Source organism: Strix aluco, chromosome 9, assembly GCF_031877795.1.
Source record: "Strix aluco isolate bStrAlu1 chromosome 9, bStrAlu1.hap1, whole genome shotgun sequence".
In the NCBI taxonomy this organism is placed as follows: Eukaryota; Metazoa; Chordata; class Aves; order Strigiformes; family Strigidae; genus Strix; species Strix aluco.
The window spans coordinates 8,484,371-8,506,232 of record NC_133939.1 but is presented as its reverse complement, the minus strand read 5'-3'; the positions used below and the strand labels follow the sequence as shown (position 1 = coordinate 8,506,232).

Here is a 21,862-nt window from a genome sequence, read left to right as displayed (position 1 = left end):
AATGAGAATTAATAAGAACATTAGTGTGTCTTTGGTTTTACGATACAGTATTGTTATGAAGCATTTCAGTGTTTCTGAAAGTCCTTTGTTGTCTGAATGCACAGAAGATATCTTTAACAAAGCAATGAAATATTTAAAAAACAAGCATAAGAATAGTTGGTTGTTTATGAAAGCTTTTGTGTGGAATGTGCAATAGCTGGCGTTGTGTAGGATTGACCTGACATTGTAAGAGGCTCACAGCCCTGCTGTCAGGTGGTTTTGTGACAGATTTAATGTGGAAGACTTGTGCTTGTATACAGCTACAGCGTACTAGAAGCAGTCTAAAAATAAGAGTAGGTAGATCTCTAGAAAATAGAATAACTGGTAACATTTGTAGTGCTTGGGCTCTTGTGGTAGCTATCTATTGAGCAATACCTTTTTTATCTTTTGTAAATAAGGTGCTTGAGAGATGGATTTTGATATTGTTGCATCATTTTATTTTCTTAAAATGAAAAGTTGTATTTCAAAATGTGCTATGTTATTTGCAGTTAACAATCTGATGTTCGTTATGGAATGTCAATAGCAGAAGATTATAAAGCATATCTGATTTTAAAACGTGATTGCATTTGTGTCACTAAAAATAACTCCCCAAAAGACTGCTTTCAAGTACCGCAGCATGGTGGTTTTCTGTCAGTGATGTGAGTATTGCTATTTAGTATTGTGTCCTCTGGAAGGTTGTAAGTTAGCCTGTGGTTTGTGTATGCACACACAGGGGTACAGACACACGTACACATGGAGGAGAAACAGGTAAACAAAGTTAATGTTGTCAGTAGAAACTCAAAGCTCAGTACAAAGTCGATGCGGTAGAAAGAAGCACATAAAATGTTATTTTAAAATTGTATTGGGCACTGTATCCCCTTCCTGATTGGCTTCATTTTTGTTTCTTCTTCTTATAGTCTGTCATTAAATTTACTGCTCTTGGCTTATTCCTTCTCCCCAGATCCCCCATGATTTCCTTCCTATTAAGGACCTGTGTGTTAACCATGTGTGAGTCTTCACTCTGTTAAGTGTCTTGTCTTTTTAGACTGCTAGTTCTTGGAGGCACAGGCTGGTGTTCCTTACAGTGCCCTGTGGGGTCCTGTCATGAGGATGTGTATGAGAAATAATTTATCCTTTACAAAGTATAGTATTCTGTAAAATGGAATCTGCAGGAGAAAGGACTCTCTGGTGACAGCTGTGGGAGGAAAGGAAAGCAGTAGTCACAGGTGAGATCCAGGCTAGGAAATAAGTGGACTGCTATGGTAGGGGCTCTGCAGTCTGGGAGTAGAGGTACTCTGGGGAGATACGGGGGTTTGTGTGGTAGAAATCGTGACCCTGGGAGGCCTACTTTTGGACCCTGTGTGTTTCAGTGCTTGAAGATGGCTGGCGGTATTGTTTGTTCTCTGCTGGTGTTGGGATGTTGATTTTTTTTCAGATGCCTTTTGGACTTAAATGGGTGTTGCTAAGGGAGGCAAGGCTTTTGGGATTCTCCATTGTTTGTGGTGGTCTGAAAATCATGTGATCTTGGAGTGTTTGTATTTCTAGCCTTTAGTGCTGAGTGTCTTCCTTTCGTTTCAGCTGATACAGAGGAGGACCTCTGAATTTACTATCTAGGTATCTATGTGCCCTGCTAAGGATGCAGTTCAAAATGCCCATGAAGATATTTAAGGAGGATTGTTCGAGCCATAACCAGGGATCTTCTAGGTAAAGAAGAGTTAGTACTTGGTATACAGCCAGCAGTAAAACAGATAGTGCATATACACGTGTGCAGTCTGTATAGGCATATGAAATGGCCACATGTTAATGAGACACAGTAGAATGCAAGTCCTGTTACTAAACTATGGAAATCAACAAGAATCAAAAACCCAATAATGAATCCAAACCTAGGAGGAAATAAAATTTGAAACATAGCTTTACAACTATCTGAAAGGAAGTTGTAGCGAGATGGGTGTTGGTCTCTCTTCCCGGGTAACAAGTGATAGGATGAGAGGAAATGGCCTCAAGTTGCACCAGGGGAGGTTTAGATTGGATATTAGGAGAAATTTCTCCACTGAAAGGGTTGTCAAGCACTGGAACAGGCTGCCCAGGGAAGTGGTGGAGTCACCATCCCTGGAGGTGTTTAAAAGACATGTAGATGTGGCGCTTAGGGACATGGTTTAGTGGTGGACTTGACAGTGTTAGGTTTATGGTTGGACTCTATCTTAAAGATCTTTTCCAACCTAAATGATTCTATGATTTTATTTCTTCAGTTTTCTTCTGTCAAGTTTGAGTGGAAGTTTCACGGGAGTCTTAGGTGCACCGTGACGTTACAATTGAGCCATAATATCAGGAGGCTGCTTGTCTGCATCTGCTGAAGTATTTTAAATTATTTACTGGTAGTAATAATTTAAGTGTGAAGAAGTGTGTGTATGAGTGTGGAGACGAGCTGTCTTGTTTTTCTTTTCATGGGAGGACTGTATTTGGGAATCTGTGATAAATGCTGCCTGGAAAATGAGTAGTAGTTTCTGAATCCACTTGAGCGAAGAAAAGCATCATTAGTCTGGCAGATTGTCAGCAGCAAATGGTACATTAATTTTTAGCACAAAACGCTTGCTAGCAAAAAAAGACTTTCCTTTCTGTTAATAATAAAAACAAGGAGGGACTGATTATCTGTTCTCAGCAGGCTGATATTGTTCAGCTTCTTTTTAATATTCATGTAAGACAGCCATAATGCTTTTGATAAAAGTCTTTTTATAAATAAAAAAATACTTTATACTGATAATCTTCATCTATATAACTAACTTTAAATAATAACTTTATTATGATTGCAAACTATTACAAACTATGTGTAAACTATTGCAAATTTTCAAATGTTAAAGGGATACTACTGTTAAGATGTGTATTAAACGGAATGGAATACGGTGAGTCTTCATCCTAGGCCAGTTTTACTTCCCCAGCACTTCAGAAGTGCTGTGTTATGGATACTACTAGTGGTAGTAATATAAGGAAGTCATATTTTTAAGAAAAAATGTTTATTTACACTTGAATTATGTGATCTCTATGTTGAAAATTCTAGTAAGCTCAATATAATGATCTTTGGTTTTTACCTGAGCAGTAATAAAAGCATTTTTCTTTACTGAATTACTGCTCTAAGTGTTAGGGTGCCATTTTTTAGTACTCAGTGTGTTTCTGCCTAAGTTCTTAGAGTTCAGCTAACACAAGTACATAGAAATTGTTTATTTTTGTACAGCAGTCTGTTTTGATAACTATAGTAATTTCAACTTCCTTTGGGTACTGTAAATAAATCTTGTGTATGAAGAGCTATGGCAATTAAGAATAGCAGAAAAGCACTGCATAAAAAGGAAAAGTTATTTAGTAGGAATTGAATTCTTCAGTAAAAACAAGATTTGCAAGAATGTGGAGACGTAACTTAGAAGTTATGTTAAGATTGCAACCAAGTCTTTTCCTCATCATTTCTCATCTGTATTTGTAGTAGGTTCATCAAGATTTGCAGCAGCTCTGTATCTTTTGAAATTGAATGTGTATATTGGGTGCTTTCATAGTTCCTGTCACTGCAAATATGCTGGAATATAACTCACTTTATATTTGATTTGCTGTTCACCACAGAATGACAAAAGTTCTTACTGATTTCTACTTTTTAAATAAATGACTTATCTCTCTGTATTTTTTTCTTTTACTCCATTTTGTTTAACTTGAAATCTTCAACATTAATGTACTTGGATGAGAAATACTGTGGTTAAAACACTGGCTAGGGATCTGTAATAATTATAATTAGATTCTGTTTCCGTGTGTGTCACATGGCTGCTGTTTGAGCTTAGAGAAGTTTGGCTATCATGGCATGTTTTCACCTGTACATTGGGGATGAGGAGGTTACTTTTTCTTCAGTGTCTTTGCTTGGTAAGCTTTTCTTGTGCTTATGTCCTTGAACATTCATAATGTCAACTGTCACGGACCTTAAAGTATGTGAGGTGCTACTTTAGGATAAATGCAAACTCTTAATTGAAAAATACTTTGTAGCAGCTACCGTAGTTGAAATGAATAGCGAATAGGTTTTATGTGCTCTTTATTAGTCTGGAGGAAAGGTAAATGTATTTTCAAGTGGCCCCATTTAGAAGAATCCATTTAAGTGGACACATAATCATCTCAGCTGATGCACAGACTCACTTTCCCTAGTATCTATGAAAATGCTTTTGTTGAAAGAAAATATTGTATTAAAAAAAAAAAAAGGAGAAATTATTCATAAAAAGTAGGTAGAAGCAGACTGTAGTACAGCAACTAAAGTATTTTTAAAGCATATTAAAAGTTTAAACAGAATCTTTAGTGTATTGTTGTCATGGGAATAGAAATTTGAATGATTAACCCCCTTCTATTTATAGCTATTTTCTCTGAGTTAATATTCCTGTTCCAGTTTACTTCTAGGTAAATTTTATGAGAAGGTAGAGCAATTCTTGCCTTACACTATCACTGCAGCTAATCATCTTAGTGTCCTTAACTTACTTTTTAATGTGAATTTCACAAATCATATTGCTATATTTTCAGATGTATTTGTACTTTGATAACTTGTCAACTTTTATTGCATGTAACTACAGGATTTAAAGAGGCCTTCAGCATTTGGTGGCTCCTTTTGTCTTCCCATCACTACTTGCTGGTTGTTAAAATACTGGTGTATCACTGCTTAAAGGCTGATCTTCTGGGATTACTGGCTCACGAGAATGAGAGATGCAGGCTGTGTGTGCTATACTGATAAAGCTCAAAAGAGCCAGACCTAATATATACCAACTACTATGAAAATTTTTCCACCCTCTTGATGTCAAAAGTTGCTTCTTCATTGTTAATTTAATTGGGCCTTGTTGGCCAGGAAAGTAGCATGCTAGTTTAATTTTTAGCTCTAGTTGTAAAGTAATAAAGGGTTTCTACCTATGTAATGGCAGTTTTCTTGAAAAACAGGTGGTGTGGTTGGTTAGACCCCTTATATAAGATGGAGTCTTAAGAAATGGCACCATTCCTGAAACTCAGCTGAAGCTTCTACATTTTGGTGATTAACAGACCAGTTAACCTGCAGAAATATTTCTTGGGGTGTGGTGGCAAATGAAATGGTGTAAGTGTTGTTTATTTTCTGATGTTCTGTGATGTACTTTTTTGTCCTGTGATTTACTTGTGAGAAGTAAAATTGGATTATAGAGGGACTTTGTTTTCTTTCTGACTTTTCATGGGACAGAATTTGAAAGGAGTTAAGGCAAATATTTTTCAAGTCTTTCCTCAAGACTTGCACGCCTTGGTAAAACCCTCTTTTGCTGTCAAGTGTGGTGGTGAGAAATTTTCATCATGGTCAAACCATTATTGTTTTCATGAAAACTGAAAAGCCTTTGCTTTATTTTACAAAAGTTTGTTTTTTGATTTCTGATTTTACTGCATATTTTAAGAATTGCTTTCTCGGCTACAAATGCTGCTACTCCAGTGCTCTTCTGTGTGCCCAGGTTTATATACCTTGTATACTACTACTGCTGTTGTTTGGAGGTGAAGCAACATGCTCTGGGACAGGCGGTTGTTCTGATGTAGTGAAATGGTTGTCAAAGTCTCTCTAGTGGTTTGCTTTGGAAGAAGGAGGAGCTCATTCTCATTTATCAGAGAAAGGGAGAGCTTTTAGGTGCCTATTGCCAGAAACTGATGTAAATATTGATCTCATAATTCAGTGGTAGCTGGAGGATAAATACATTCTCCAGAATGCATCTGCTGCCTCCTCTCTTCAGTGCTTCCACACTTTGCCTGTGAAAATGTCAGAGAATGTATCATTTTCAGTCCAGCCTTTGTCAGGTTCCTCTTTAGTCTTACGGTTTTAGAGATGTTACACAGGAAGTTAAGGTTGTATTTTATTCTTCCCATCTTGCTGTTCATGGTTCATCTCAGTGTCAGGAATTGCTTTGCAATTTGATCAGTTTGAATACAGAATTGTTCTTAATCTGGTTAGAGCAGTTCCATTCACCATAGCACCTATGATACTAAGGGTAAGAAGTTGTTCACTTGTGTTAGAGATCTGCCAAGCAGATTGCTCTCTTTATGGAGGAAGCTTATTCCCCAAGTACTTCTGTGCTCTGCCAGTGCTGCTATCACACGGGGTCATAGCTGTTGCTACTCTTTGTGTGAAATTCGCTGAGGGGAATACACATGGCGATGCACTGAAAAGGGTACTTGGAGTGAGTTACAGCTCTAGTACTACTATAGCTCTGTTCCTTCTCAGAATATAGAAGTAAATTTCTCACAGCAGTGTTCCCTGATGCCACAAAAAGCTTTTACTTCTGTCAGAAATAAGCCTATAAAAAAGATAGTTGTTTAATGTACACTTCACAGGAAGTGTAAGAATTAAACCAAAAGCCCAAACTTGTATTCAGGCTTGCCATTAGTCTTCTGTTCAGTTTTGCCTGTTTTTCCCCACCCTTTTAAATGCATAGCAGGTTTGCTGTTGAGCAGCAAATAAAAGCAGGAGCACGGCTGTTCTTGCTTTCTTCAAACTCTGCTCATCTTTCTTCCACGTTCCCGTAGTGATACTCTGCCTTTCTGTTTGGAACAGAGTGGAGGTTCTTGGAGGGTTTCCATACACACGCTGAGAACCTGGATTTGTACATTCTGGTGTATAACATGCAACTCCTTTGATAACACCCTGAGTTTTCAGCACCAGCGTATGAAGCGATACAAGGCTTGCTACCTGAAAGAAGGGGAAGTGGAGAGCAAGAGCAAATTAAAATGTACAGTGTTTCGTTACCTAAAAGAGCTTAATAGATTTGCTTTTGAGTGTTGGATATAACTGAAGGTAAACTGCATTTGTTCGATGCTTGAATTTTTCCTTCTTCAGCACAAGAAATTTTGTTAGTAATTACTAGTTTCAGATTGTATTTACTATATACGTGATGCTAGTGATGAAATATTGTTGATATTTATTATGTGGTAATATTTGGAATCAAACAGCAAGCTGGACCACAGCAGCATGTCTTTGAAGTACACTTAACTAGACACTACTCTGTGTGTTCATAATCTCTTGCAATCCATGCTTTGGAGTTTCTTTTAATCATAAAGAACGAAGCCTTTAAACTGGTATCTGGAGCAGAGTGGGAAGTAGCTTCACAAAATGGCTCAGAACAATTAATTACTGAAGAATTAATTGTGTAGTCTTGCTATTTAACTGTACAAATGTGTTCTCATTTATATAAAATTAAATATGCACACAACAAAAAGCAGAATATGGGAACTAAACAGAAGTAAATTTGCATAGTTCCACCATATTAGGCATTTAACAGAATGTAAATGGGAAGCAAAACATCAGCATGTGGAAGTAGTGAAGAAAATGGACTACACAGAGGTCACAAGAAACAAATCATGAGTAATCCTATTGATAATGTTTCAAGTAACTAAATAATTGTGATAAGATCTTTGCAGAGTCTAGATGACACTCACTGTTTTATTTCTCTGTTTAAAAGGCGAGTAAATATTTATTCTTTTAGTAACTTCTGGGTAGAACTAGTAGGGCTTTTTGCAGTGTTTTTACATCTGTGACGCACTGGTGAGTAGAAAATACACCAACAAGGGCCATATTCAGGTATCCTAAACTCTGAGGAAATGCCTAGTCAGTGAGAGCTACGCACCTTAAGGCTTTCAGAGTTTAAGCCAATCAGAGGGAAATCATGGAGAGGGACTTCATACATTTTAGAATGTCTGAAAATGTCCTTGAGCTTATTAATATAAGATTTCTTTATCAAAACATGATGGTGTGGTGGTAATTTTGTTCCTTAACAAGTCCTTGTGCTCTGTGTTACACCCAATAATTAACTTAGCTTCAAGAGTAGGTTTTAAAACAAGAATATGGGGCATAATTGTGGTGTGATACAGGACCAAAAGAACCAGCGCTTCACTGTCATCTCACAGGTATAGGAATTGCTGTGCTGCTGGCAATTAATGCCCCCCTCCCTCAGACTTCTGTTTTCAAATACTGCTTTAGATGTAACTAAAATCCATGCAGAATCCAATTTTTTATTATTGTTTGCCATCTATTTTAGTATTCAGAAAGATGAATTTTAGTAGTATGACTGCTGAGGGTGTGCAGTGATTGCAGACCAGTAGATTGGCAGTTCATTAACTCTCGCAAACATCTCTGTGGATGTCACAAGGGCTTGTGCAGGGTGGTGGATTTGTTTGCACCTGCCTAAACTGCTGCTCAGTGGTTAAGTTAGCTCAGCCTCAGGCCTTTGAGCTTCACGCTCTGTGTGTGTGTGTGTGTGCGTGCATATATAGGTATGGATTTCTTGGAAGAGAAGCACTGCTCTCTGACCATGGCTTTTAATTCTTCAGTTCTGTAAGCCAGATTTAGTGAACCAGATTTAGAAAAGCTGCAGCACTGGCCTGGAGGTGTAAGTGATCGGAGGGCTCTGGGAGGAGGTGGGGGAACTTACATCTTCACACGAATGAGCCTGTTCAATCTAAACTGTTAATTTCTTTGTCACCAGCTTTGGAGCTACTGAACCAGTTGGGTAATCACTTGTTCCATAAACTGTATTGGAACTGGAAATGAGCTGGAAAGTGTTACTCGTTTCACTCCATGTTTATGAATCAATGTAAAGCAAATCTAAGCACTTGTGAGTCATCTGAAATCATAAAAACACTGCTGTTTTTATAAAATGGTCATGCGCAGCCTAGAACTTCGTGCTTTTTGAACTATAGAGTACCCTCAGATCTAGTACATTCTCCAGCCCAGAATTTCTCCCAGGATGTTTTTGTATTTTGTAGTTGTTGTTATAAATTATCAGCACTGGCAGCCAGCCCTCTCTAAAACTGAGCACATTTGCAGGGTCTCCCACTTACAGAGGCTTTGCTAATCTTGATTTCAGCACACTGCTCTCAAATCAGAGAATGATTGGTTGCCTGACAGAATGAGAGGAAAGATTTGCCATCTACTAGAGTCTTTTTTTGTTATGCTTCATTAACAGTGATGTGTTCCCCTTCTGCTTTGCCCAGAGGCATTTCTTTTGAAGGTGGCAGAGCAGAAGGAAAAACAGTTGAATCATTCTGGGAAAATAAAAATAAATTATTTTTGTTTAGGTTTTTATTTGTTGATCCTAAATCATGCAGGTGATGCCTTGCCATCTGGAAGTATCTGTTCTTTACTCTTTTAGTTGAAGGTTCTTTGTTTTCCAGTGCCAGTAAGAACCCTTATTCTTTTGCTCTTTTGTTGACTTCATTGTAAGGACAAAAGATTGTCATCTATCTCACAACTTCAATCATACTGAGTTCTAAACTACTGTGAGTAGGAGGATTACTGGGTTACTCGACCCTGAGCACCATCAGGATATATCACTGTGTAAGAGGGATTCCCCCCCGCGTCCCCCCCCCCCCCCTTAAATTAAAATGTCAGTAACTGACACCTTGTTAGAAATCAGTATTTTCAAAATAGTTGATGAAAACTTGCAAGTTCTTACTGAAAGGAATTCAGTAGCGCGTGTAACCAAGTAAAAAAAAAAAAAGGGATTTATTGTAAAGCATATTAGTATGGGCTTGTGTGAGTATAAATTTCTTTTAAACAAGCCTCTTGGATGCCGAAGAGGATTTCACAGGGGTAAGGTTGGCTCTCTGGGTAGATTGAAAATGGCTTCGTTAGAGGGTGATTCATAGCAGTTGAGTAGAGAGCTCCTGCTTTGAATCACCCACTGGATGAATGTAATTATGATAACGAGTTTCTTCTTAATGAAGACATGTGACTGAATTTAGCTTCAAATCATGTTCTAACTATTATCCATTTAACTTAAAGAATAGCACTGACCCACATTTTTTAGTTATTCATGAAAATGCTTTGTGGTCTTCGTTTTATCCATCTTAAGGAAAAAGAAAGGCTGTAAACTGACTTGTTCTGACATAGATCTCTTTTTGCAACTCATTTGGTTCAGCGCTTGGTACTCTCTGCTTTTTTTTTTTTTTTTGTTATTTTCTGTGGGTATTTTTACGTGATGAGAGCCTGTAGCTATATGCCTGTTTTGGTTAAAAGATTTTGTATGAGATAATATTTTAAAGCGACACGTATCAGGAAAGGTTGAGGCTTTTTTTTAAAAGGATATTAGTGTTTTTTGACCAACCACCAACACCTGTGAAAGTAGAACACAAGGGAAAACACTGCTGTGTGTATAACAGTATGCTCTCCGTTACTTTGTCTCTTAATGTTAGTGCAGAAATGCCACCTTTAAAAGGTCAAAACTGGTCTGTGCTGTTGAAGAGACTATGGGCACTGCATAATTAGGATAATGCTTATGTACAGTTCTACTGTTTGGATCAGTCTGCGTGTATCACTATGTAACATATAGGAAATAATTTTTTCAGATTCAGGCTTTGGCTTGTGTTTTCAACACTTGCACTAAGATGTGCAGTATGTGGAAGTTGGAAGTGGCAGTGATTTAGCCAAATGTGCACTGCTGCAAGTTCTTTTTCTCACTGTTTTAATTCCTGAACTTGGGTTGTAATGGTTTAATTGCTAATAGTGAAAGTTGCTGAAGAATTTTGTGCCTATTGTGGTTGAAACTTAGGACTGAGGAAGGAGGGAAAAGAAGGTTGCTTTATATTTCTCAGTATTTTTTTCATTTGAAGATATTTGGTGTATTTACTGATGGTTAATCCTCATCTTGTCTCGGACTCGGTGAAATGGTGAGTTTCTTCATTGCCAAGTGGATGCTACAGCAGCTAATTCAGCTTGACGTTCACTTGTCCAATCTTCAGTGCTATTGAGAGCATGAAATGCATGAGACAGCTTTGAAGATGTCAGATAGCTGAAGATGTGAACCAAAAGCTATAAAATAGCTGTACGTTTCTCTATGTCTTGCTGTCCAAAACATCTGCTAGTGCTCTCAGTGCTGGTCCTGATGCCTTCCTCAGTGCATTCTTCCAGAGTAGGAGATTTATTTGCAGAGAGGAAGGTACTCAAGAAACTGCTGTATTGTGTCACTCAATCCACTCAAGAGTTCCTTATCCTAAAGCAAACCCAGAGTATCCTCTCTAAGAAACAAAGTTTCTTTGTGTGCTCTGTCAGAATTCACAGAGGAGCCTGTCTGAAATTGTCATAGAGTAGAAATCCATCGGGCCACAATTAGCCCAGTAATTTCTGTGTGGCATCTTATATTGCTTATGAATGAATTTTCTTTTTTTCTTCTATATTCTTTCTTTGCAAGTAGCCTACGTCCCTAGCTCGTAATTGTTTCTGTTTTACATTAGATACCACACAGGAGTTTTAGTCAAAAGTTTCTTGTACATTTTCCCTCTTTCTTCCCTTGTGGTACAATTTGTTTTGGTCGTACATTTGTAAGTGTTTCCATGGACATAAAGAAGTATAGAGGGTGGCTATAGAACCATAGAAAGTTTTACTGGATTGTCACAGACTTTTTCATTGCCACCACACAATTTTATGATTCCTGAATTATTTCATAAGATTGTTTATGTTTTTTCTAAAACAGTTATTGATTTGCATAAAAACAGTATCTATGTAATAAAGGTGTAATGAAAGGAGTCACAAAAATGTCTATTTTGCAAAATACAAGTTCTCATGCAGAACTTGCAAGCTGAGGTGGAATAGGATTTCTGTTAGGTCCCTGGTGGTGCTTTCTGTAGAAGTGGTGTGGGTGTGGACCAAGGACAAGTGCCCAGGGTTATTTTCTGTTGTATTTTTGGCTGAGCTCACAGTCAACAGAGCCCCATGAAGGAGGTGCCACTGGTAACATCCAGCTGATGGTTCTGTTTTTCCCACATTCCCCAGAGAGATGCAGTAGGGAAAAGGTGTGTGCTCATCAGGGAGTGCACTTTGTGTTCGCTGCTTGAGGCAGTTGCTTCAAGTCTTTCAGATCTTTAGTCTGCTCCCAGAGATTATGCTTGTGTTTCTTATGTAGTTGGGAGTTCTCAGTAGTTGTTTATGGTAGTTAAAAGGCCAGCAGAGTTTGTACCTTGGTCTGTTAGGTAATGTAGTCACCAGCCTTTGAAAAATTTTCCACTTGTGCTTTGAAGGTAGAAAGTGTACTGACATGTGAAGGGTTGACCATGATGTGATCTGCGGTTAGGCTGATAACCATCTCTGGTAACCTCTGTTCTGCTGGTCTGAAAAATGAGAAATATTGGTTATCTAGAAAAATAAAGCTTCATGCTGTCATCCTGTAACGGAGGATTTGTTTCTAGTACTTGACCATAGTAGTGGGTAGTTTGTCTGTGTACATCAGAAATGTTTTAAGTCTGGAGGGCTAGTCATTCCCCTGGCTATCCCCAGTGTACAGTTGGTTGCAGAGGACCAGCAGGAAGCCTATTGTCGAAGTCACGTCCGAATTGCAGGGGAGATGCAAACTACTGTGAGAATAGAGGGGAGAAAGGGCAGAGAACTGTAGGGAAGCGAGCATGTATCTAGCAAGCAAGAGACTGTGGAGAACACAGGAATTGATAAACTGTGACATCACCTATTCACAACGTGTACAGTTTATGGACCCTAGATATTTTCTGGGCTTTATGCATGTGCCTAACCCTCAGATTAGATGCCAGTGCATTGACCACTCTGCTAATACAAGTTTCTTTTATTTCTCGCCACATTCTGAATAAGGCATGAGGAGCATTGGCTCCCCTTGCCTCACCAGTGTCTTAGAGATTAATACAGTGCAGGAGGTCGACTCTGTCTAAGATGGGAATGATTTGAAGCATGATAGGAGCCAAGCAGTTGTCTCCTGTTCCAGGTGACAGTTTGTGCTACGTGTAGTGAAGAGAAAGGAAAAAATGAGACAGAAGGCTCAGAGCAGAAACTGCAGCACATTATAATATGACTGCCTGCTTTCTCTTGTAGGACTTGGGAGTTATTTCACAAAGTGCATTTTATTTTTTTTAGTGCCAGCCTTGTTTGGTTTTCTTTCCTTTTTTTTTTCCAAATGTACTCTTAGTCAAGAAATCTGACAACACATCTGTGTTACACATTGTTCCCATTTATGAACTTAATAAAATGGGTAGATAGTGTATGGTATAGGGAAGGAATGAGGTCACAGTTTTTTCCAGTGTATCAGTGCTGGTATTAGAAAACTAGTATTGTGCATTTTGCCTGTGACTCCTACATTGCATTTGGGAGACTACTCTGTGGTTTGCCAATCTGTGGAAGTGGTGGTGGTGGTTGTTAGGGTAAATTTATATTGTATATGTAATTTCAGAACACCGTTCTTTGCTATGCTGGTGCTGGTAGGTTTCCCAAGAGGTTGCATATGAATTTAACATGGTGTGTTAGGCTTCCACCATCTGATTTGTCATCACATGACTAGTTAGCCAGAGATCTCTAGAAGGCTGGGAGATCCAATTTTTAGTTAAAATAGCATCCTGCTTCTGCCCCAGGGTATGGTACTTCAGACATACACTGTGTGTCCCCGCTTTGAGGGGTCACAGATCATGAAGGATTGCTTCCTCAGGTGGAAGTTCTGGAAGTGATGTCTGTTTATCTTGTATCTATAGTATGGTGCATTTCACACCCTCTCCCAAGCTCCTGGCTTCTGGCCACTAGCTTTTGATTCTGATTTTTCTGACTCCATAAACACAAATATTGACATGGCTGTAAAACATTAATGCCAGACTGGTGCTCTAGCATTGATTATAAGAGATTCACACTGTTTCTTTGTCCTTGCAATTTCTGAATCGTGTAAAGCTGCCTTCATTTTTCTCTAGTCTTCCTTTGGGCTGTTGCCTGCTGTAGGCTCCTAGGCTTTAATCATGAGAAGTTTCTGGACTAGTTCATACCTTTATGCACCACAAGGTTGTTTTCAAAAGGTTGTGCCTGGAGCAGTAACTTAACTTTTTCAGACTTAAGCAGATGGGGCAGCAACTATTTTTTCCCTCAAAGCCACTGAAGAAATCTAAGTTGCCTCACAGTGCTCTCTACATGCTGACCTCTAGAGAGCTTCTGCTCTGTGTGGGACAGAGGGAATGACAGCCCTCCTTCCTGATCACACTGCTGTGTTGAGTTGCTACAAGCACAGTGTGGTTTAGAAAAAAGAATTGTTTATGGGAGGAGGAGCGTAGTTACGTGCCTTGTGTTTTGTGGCTTGCCCTACAAACCTGTAGATAATATCATTGCAAACTGATAGCACTGCTTTGTTCTCAAGGGGGCTTTAAATATTTTTTGTTTATTTCACTTTGCTGATAGCCTGGTTTGCAAGGTGGAGCTAAATGGAGATGATGTCTTGTCTCTGTGGAGATATTTTGTCCTGTGTATCTGCAGGATGGTGGTAAGAGGAGACCTCCTGAACCTTTCTCCTGTTTCACAAGTTGAAATATCAATAGGAAGATGGGATCACTTGTGTCATCAACTCAAATTATCCACAATAGAACTACAGATGACATTACACTCTTTTCAGAAAAACAAGCAAACAAAAAACCCCCAACAAAACTGCTTACAGCCAAGTGTAAAAGAGATGTGGTTAGGAGAGTGACGGCAACTCTATTTCCCTTTCTTTTGTCTCTAATTGTATTGGACGTCTGTTGATCTGATCCGAATTGAGTGTACAAAAATTTAAAAATATTTGTAGCAGCAAAAAAATGTTTTTGACTGTGTAGTTCATGATTATGAAACCTATATTGTTAGAATAAATGGCATGTTCTACATATTTTTTTCCTTTTTTCTTTCTGGTAATTGAGTGTTTGGGGATTTGACGTTCATTTAGTAAGGTGAATATGGTACTGTAGTATTCGAAGAAGATGAAGTGTGGTTAATTAGATATTTCTGCACAAAAAGTTTATGGAGCTATTAAACCAGGTACAAATTGCTGATTTTCTCGTTTGGTTAATTACACTATATTGTGTGTTGCTTTTTTAGGTCATCTTGTGGAACCTTCCAAGAAAACAAGGGTAATAGTAGGAAAACGATGTTTAATAAAAGTATCTTCACTACACAGTCAGACTGAAGCAGGAACAGGTTCTCTGAAGTAAGTATTACAGGGGTTTTTTGTATGTGTGTGGTTTTTTTTTTCTTGTAAAGTCAGTAGCATGGTTATTAGGCTATTATTGTATTTTAACTTTGTTATAGTTGCATTAAAAAAAAGTGACTTCATATTTCAGTTGATCAGCTGGTGATGGTCACTCTTTTGAACTCTTACTGAAGCATCTCCCATCTTGGAAGCAATTGCATCCTACGAAATTTAGATGGGTGTCAGATTTTTCTCTTGGCTCCTGTGTATTCTGGGTATGGTTTTGAGCAGGAAGTGGCCTAGTATAGATGTAATTACATATAACCCCCGATTTGCTGGCAAAAGTTAAAGCCCTGCCTGTATCTTCAGGGAATTTGAAAATATAAGTGTTTTTTTGGCTGTAACTTTCCACTCCTGGCACTTTCTGTATGACTTTTGATATTTTTGTTGTCAGTATTTTAATATTTGTCTTGTATTGCAGTTCCATCATTGATCAATCTAGCATAATTCTTCAATTTATGGATCTTAGATATGTCTTTTCTTCACTGTTTCTAGTTAACTTCTTGCTTTTGTGAAGGCTGAGACATGTTTGTCTCATTTACGATGCAAGAAACTTAGCGACCTAACTCGAGGACTGTGGATTGTACCTTTTGGTACTAGATACTTAAACATTTATATACCGATACAGCATAGTTCTTAATTTCTGTGTGTTTCAATTGCTTGAGATGGGAGAACTAATCATTTTACAGTCGCTTTGTTTGCATCAGATTGTAAGATATTTAAACATATTCTTGTAGAAGTTAGAAGCTGGGAAAAATCTGCATAATTTTCTGTCTGATGGGGATTTTACTCATGCTATGTGATATGTGAATGTAATTCTGCAGGAGTCATTGGAAATACACTTGAATGTATAAGAATGAAAAATATCTGGCCATTAGAACTGAAAGGGGGTGGAAAATGGTTGTAGTTTACAAGTGTATTTTGGCGTATTGCTTTATTGCCAAGAGGAAATGACTCTTCTTAGCTTCTTCTTTAAAAAGGGATGTGTACATGGTGTCATAATTTTGGTAGAAAAATGTCTGTGAAACCTAGTCAGACAAGCTAAACTTTTCCGACTTGCTATTTTTTCCAAAGGGTTTTTAACTGGCAGAGTAACACATTTGGATTGATAACTTTTTTTTAAAAAGGTGGGAAAATAATTATTATAAAATTTCAATTAAACATGGATCTAAAGAGGTTGATGTGCATGTTAGTTCCCTTTCTGTAAGTACTTGAAGCAAATGCTACAATTTTAAGTCAGCACATGTAAATATGTATTAGTTCCTGATCTAGGCCATATGTCAAGTGGCTGGTAAACATACTGGTGAAAGGTTCTTGTACCACCTGATACTTAATTCTGTCCTCTGAAGTTTTCAGAAGCTGTGTTGTGTGAAGTTATTTGTCTTTTACTGACTTCCTAGACGACAGCAGAAATACAGGCACCTGTCACAATGCCCAAATAAAATAATACCTATTTGCTGCTTACACGCTTATTTTGAAAAGTTAATTCTTGACTCTGGTAAGCAAGTTACCAGAACAGATGGGCAGGAGCATTGAAACTGAGCTCTGCAAACAAATGAAATGAAAACTGTTCAGTGGAGACAGCTTTAGTCATTTAAAATCATTGTATCCAGGCTTATGCCAAACACAAAGCTTGCTCATGTTTAGTAGCCAGTAAATTGGTGTTTCTCCCTCCTCCTTTTTTTTTTTTTTTTTTTTTTTTAAGGGACTTAGAGAATTCAGATCTTATAACCTAAAACTGATTCTAATTTGTGCTTTTGGGGGAAATAGTTTTGAACCTTTTTGGGGGTTTTTGTTTGTTTGTTTTGATTTGGACATTTGTGTATGCTTGTGTAGATTTCAATCATCACAAGGTATTTTGCAATTGGAATCCTTCATTAAAGTACTAAAAACATTAAGATAAACTCTGATTAGCGTCTGTATTCACAGATAAAAAGCCGGGTGAAGTGTCATGAAGGCTTTAAAAGCAGATGCGGAATCTCGCAGCTGGGAAATAGTACACAGACACCGCCCCCCCCCCCGCCCCCCCGCCGCCAGTCAGTCCGGGCCCGGCTGCTGCGGGCGTGAGGCGGCGGTGCACCCTGGCGGCTGCGCGGGGCTCCGCGGGGCTCCGCTCCGCGCCCCTGCCGCCGCGCCCGCAACAGCGTCTCCAGTTCTGGGCCCCCGGGAGCCAGAGAGATGCTCACCAACCGCCCAGGGTCCAGCAGAGGCTGCTCCTGAGGGCATTAGGGGGTGCAGCAAGGTGGGGGTTGTACATGACCTTTGGTTGGAGGAGACAGGGAAAGAAAGATCTTTACTAGAGTTTTCCACTGCCTGAAGGAGGATTACAGACAAGATCTGGCCAGATGCCTGAAAGGCAGAATATAAGTGGCAGAATGCACAAGTTGCAACAAAAGAAATGCCAGTTAAACATAAGGAAAAAAATTTCGCTGTGAGGGTTGTTAAGCACTGGAGCAGGTTGCTTATGGAGGCTGTGGAGCCTCCATCCATGGAGACTTTCAAAATTAACTGTGCAAGCTCCGAAGCAACATGCTTTAACTTGTGTGGAAACTAATCTTGGGACCAGATGACTCTCAGAGGTCCCTTCCAACCTAAATTGGTCTGTGATTCTTAGATAAACTTAATTGTTTTTGGTCCTTAAGATGAATAGCCAGGACTGCTTTTGTCTTTATTACCATCAACTTACTGGGAAAAGTATTGATTGTGTGTGATTTTTAGGATTATTCTTTTCTACCAAATGGCATTATATTTCAAGCTGTGTTTTTAAATATGTCATGAAAAAGATGCATAAAATACATCTAAATATTTGCATTAGACTTGAATTGTTGGATTTCTTTCAGTGCTTGTTCAGCATTGAACAGTCCTGTTCATATAACAAATAGCTGTGAACAGCCACCTCTGAATCTGTGTAGTGGGTGACATAGAAGCTGATGTTGGGAGAAAACTAACTGCAAAAATCCAGACCAGATTGCTCTGTGTAAAAAACTGACCCAATCAGGAAGAATGTCTAGTCTGATGAAGCAGATAATTTTTTTTTTTTCCTTAAAGAGCATCTTTCTAAGTTTTAGTGTCCATGGCATCTCTGTATATGAGACTTAAGCACAGCCTGTGTTTTGGTCTGTGTGCCCTTCTTTTGGGAGAAAATTTCACTCCTAATTAGTTTTCCACTGTTTTTAATGATTTCACTTTTTTTACCTCTCTTTCTAGATGCATACAATCTGTCTACTGGAAAATAACCCTCTTTCCTAGAGGTTTTGATTGAAATATCAGAAATAATTGAAAAGTGAATCTTTTAGTCCCTGTGTGAAGAGGTATCTATATATAGGAGAACCTCAATTTCTGAGCTTAACTCTTTTATAGCAGAAAGTCATCTAGTTCATAATATAGAGACGTAACATTTTAATAGCTGAAGGAAACAGTTGGCTGCTGGTGAAATTTGATAGTTGAGGTGCATTTGTACAATTCAAAAGGACTGGAAATAAAAGTTTATATATTTAAATGTCTTGTAAGTGGAATGTTTACTTCTCTTTTCCTCCATGTTTACAGTGGAACAAGTAATTACTCTTGACTGGTAGAACAGGCAAGAAAATACCAGAGAGCAGAACTAATACCGATTTAATATTTCCTAGTTTTTTTGTTAGACTACTAAGAATTCTTGTACAGTTCTTGTATATGGGGGGACAGGGGATGGGGACCCTACAGTTTACTTAGTACAATAAATCAGTAGAAGTACAACTCTAGATTATTAATGCATCTCTTCAGATTCATGACAGGCACCTTACATAGTCTTTTGAATAATAACTTGCGCTGTTATAAAGCCAGAGCTTTAGGCTGTAGTTTTACCTATATTTTTTGAAAACAAGTTTAAGAGCTGTAAAATGGCAAGCCAGCCCTGGGGCTGGAAGAAACTGTCACTCTTCCTCCACCACTCAGCTTGCTTGTTTGCATCTTCGCTTTGTTGGCACAAGCAGTTATGCAGCTTTGTAGGGAACTGACTCACCTGTGTTAAAATGACATCTTTATTCTGGGTTCAGCTCTTTCTCTTCCTTTCCCCTTCAGTCTGACTGTCCAGTCCTCTTTCTTTCCTTGTGCCAGCTCCATTCACCTTGTTTGTTAAACTTGATTTTTTTGTTTGTTTGTTTGTTTAAAATATCCCTGTGAGCATTCCATCATTTAAATGTTTAGTGGAATCTTTTTCTAGTGTTAGAACTCAACATATCCTAACATTTCATGCTAACCTTCCCCTAGTACATAAAATAACGACAGTGATCTGGATTATCAAAAGTGAATTTTCTAGGTTGTGAACTAGAATTAGAACCAGGTCTAATCTCTCAAATCTTTAGCCTCATTTTACCATCCTGGAGCATGCTGTACAGAATGCATTGGTCTTCATGTGAGGTCCCACTCTGCCTGCTGCTGTTTAAAACGTACCAAAATATCGAAGAGTGTCATTTACAAATTTTCTTCAAGGTGAATATGCCAGATATGTTCTCACAGCCCAATTGACATAGAATACTGAATTATTTGACGGAACTTTTGCTTCATTTGAGCTTTTCTCCTTCTTGTCTCCCTGACTGGTGGTCAAGGTGTCAAAGTAACTGTTACTTATATGACAGTGCTTTTCTAATCTTCTGTTTTCTTTCATTTCTTTATATTCCCTCCCATCTTGACCATGCAGAACTGGATTCCAGTGAGCTGAAGGAGGGTGTTTTCTTACAGTGGCCCCAGCTTCAGTGTGATCCAGTGGTCAAATGCTTCTGAAAACAATTTCAGACAGTAGCATTGAGATGTGAAAGGAGTTCTTCCTTCTCCCTGCGACTCACTTTAACTGTACAATACAAAAAGATGGCCTGAAACTCTGTATTTTTGTATATATATTTTGAATGTATCTAGTGATTTCAAGATCAGCAAAGGACAGTCGTGAATTAGCTGTGAGAAGCTGTTATGTCACTGTCGTATTTTGTGTTCATTATGAATGATGTGCTGCCTGTGAATTGCCTGAAGTCTATTAGAAGCCTGGGACTTAAGGGACTTCATTCATTTGTTTGGTTCATTGTGAATAATCTTTGGAGGAAGCAGGAGCTGTGTTTACTTGCCGGAGCATAAAGTAATGAGGAGTAAGAATTTCCTTTTATCCTCATTGTTCAAAATAATTTCTGATAAGTCGTCTGAGCCTGGAATACCATTTTAATAGTGTGGTTCTCTATCTGTTGCTTGTTTTGCAGGAAAAGTTTTCTGAAGATAATAATCTCATTTGCAGCTAGTTAATTACACTTTCATTGAATCATAGAATAATTTCCATAAGAAGGGATGACCAGAGGTAATCTAATCTAACCATCTGTTCAAATCAAGTTGTTTAAAATGAAATTAAATTTTAATTTGAAACCAGTTAACATGATTGCATTTTTTCATATCTCTTAAGTCCTGTTGAAGTCAAATGCCAATTCAGGTGCTCAACATTTCTTGAAAACTGGGCCACTTTTATTTAGAGGCATTAATATCAAAGTAGAAAGCCCATTTGTTGTGGTTTTAAAATTCTGGCTTCAGTTTTTAAAACTTAGTGTGTAATGCTAGGGGTACAGTGGAGGAATAAAGCTACGGGAGATGAACAGGCAAAATAATCGGGGATCATGGAAGAAATCTAACTAAATTCTCTTTGAGGAAAATTAGCTATATTTCATGAGGAGAATGAGAGAATCTAGACGTGAATAGCTGAATGGCCACTCTTGGTACCAGTCTGAGCACTGTGAGGGAGTGACATTTAAACAAGGCCTTTCATGTTTTCTATACATAGATATTTTTAGAAAAGTAAATGGTGATATTTTTATTCTGATTTCTGGAGGAATCCTGACTAAATGGACACTTAATTTTCCGTTCCATTCCATAGGGCCAGCTCATGTGGCAGTTGAACTAAACTGCTGGGAAATATTTATAGTACCACATGATCTTTAAAAATAACTTCCCAGGCTACACTGTAGATGTCTTGAATTCTTAAAATCTTTGCTATTGTAGATAGATAACCATGACATTCCTGGAGTGGAAAAATCTTAGCTTTGCTGATTTAGACATTTGTATTTATAATCAAGTTGTTTGTATTTATGTTTTAAATTTGTAAGCAGTTTAGATTGAAATTCACTTATGCAGCTGTAGAAGGCCAGAACCTTAGTGGGTTTGTTCTTTAGGGCAAAATAGGAATTTCAGTGGCATGAATGAAATAACATACAGAATAAACTTTGTCAGTGCATTAGATTGCATCTTTAAAAGAGGGTCACTGCTGATCCTGTGTGAACTGTGGGGTCTAGTGAACAGAAAATAACAGTTCTTAGTAGTACACGCATTGCTTAGCATAGCTGCTTTCTCTTGTCACATTAAACCTTTAAACAAAACCTAGGTTGCAATTCCACATTACACCTAATTTCATCCCTGTGACTACTGCTGGAGAGTTAACGATAGTGTTCTCACTCCACCCTTGCTTCAGATATGGTGCCTGCTTGTCACTGGGTGAGGCAGGTCGTTCCCTGAGTTGATGGAAAATTAGTAATGTTTGTTCATACTGTTTTTCCATTGTGTGGCTAGGGAGGTGGGGGACAGCCAAGAAAGAGGAAAAGCATAACAGTGTTGCTTCTGGCTGTACACTGCTCTCAGTGAGCTACAGATAAGGTAAAACGGCATGCAGGAAACAAAGCGACTTAGGAGAGTCAAGCTGGTGTCTGAAGGGATCCTGTTATAGTCAGTATACAGTGGAAGTCACAGAAGGGCGTCCCATGCAACACTCTGAAACTGCTGGCAGCGTGTACTGCAGAGAGCTCATAGCCTCTGGCAGCAGCTGTGAATTTATTAGAATT

At 38.4% G+C, this 21,862-nt stretch overlaps 1 protein-coding gene across 7 annotated transcripts in view; it reads left to right on the top strand.

The window, feature by feature from the left end:
- PIK3CB (phosphatidylinositol-4,5-bisphosphate 3-kinase catalytic subunit beta) overlaps positions 1-21,862 on the top strand; it is a 104,847-nt gene that overhangs the window by 26,776 nt on the left and 56,209 nt on the right. For 5 of the 7 annotated variants that reach the window (XM_074833657.1, XM_074833656.1, XM_074833658.1 and 2 more), the window contains one exon: positions 14,867-14,975. The exons of the other annotated variants lie outside the window; for them this stretch is intronic. The gene's annotated coding sequence lies outside the window, so the exon portion shown is untranslated. The remainder of the gene's footprint in view (positions 1-14,866; positions 14,976-21,862) is intronic. 7 annotated transcript variants of the gene reach the window in all.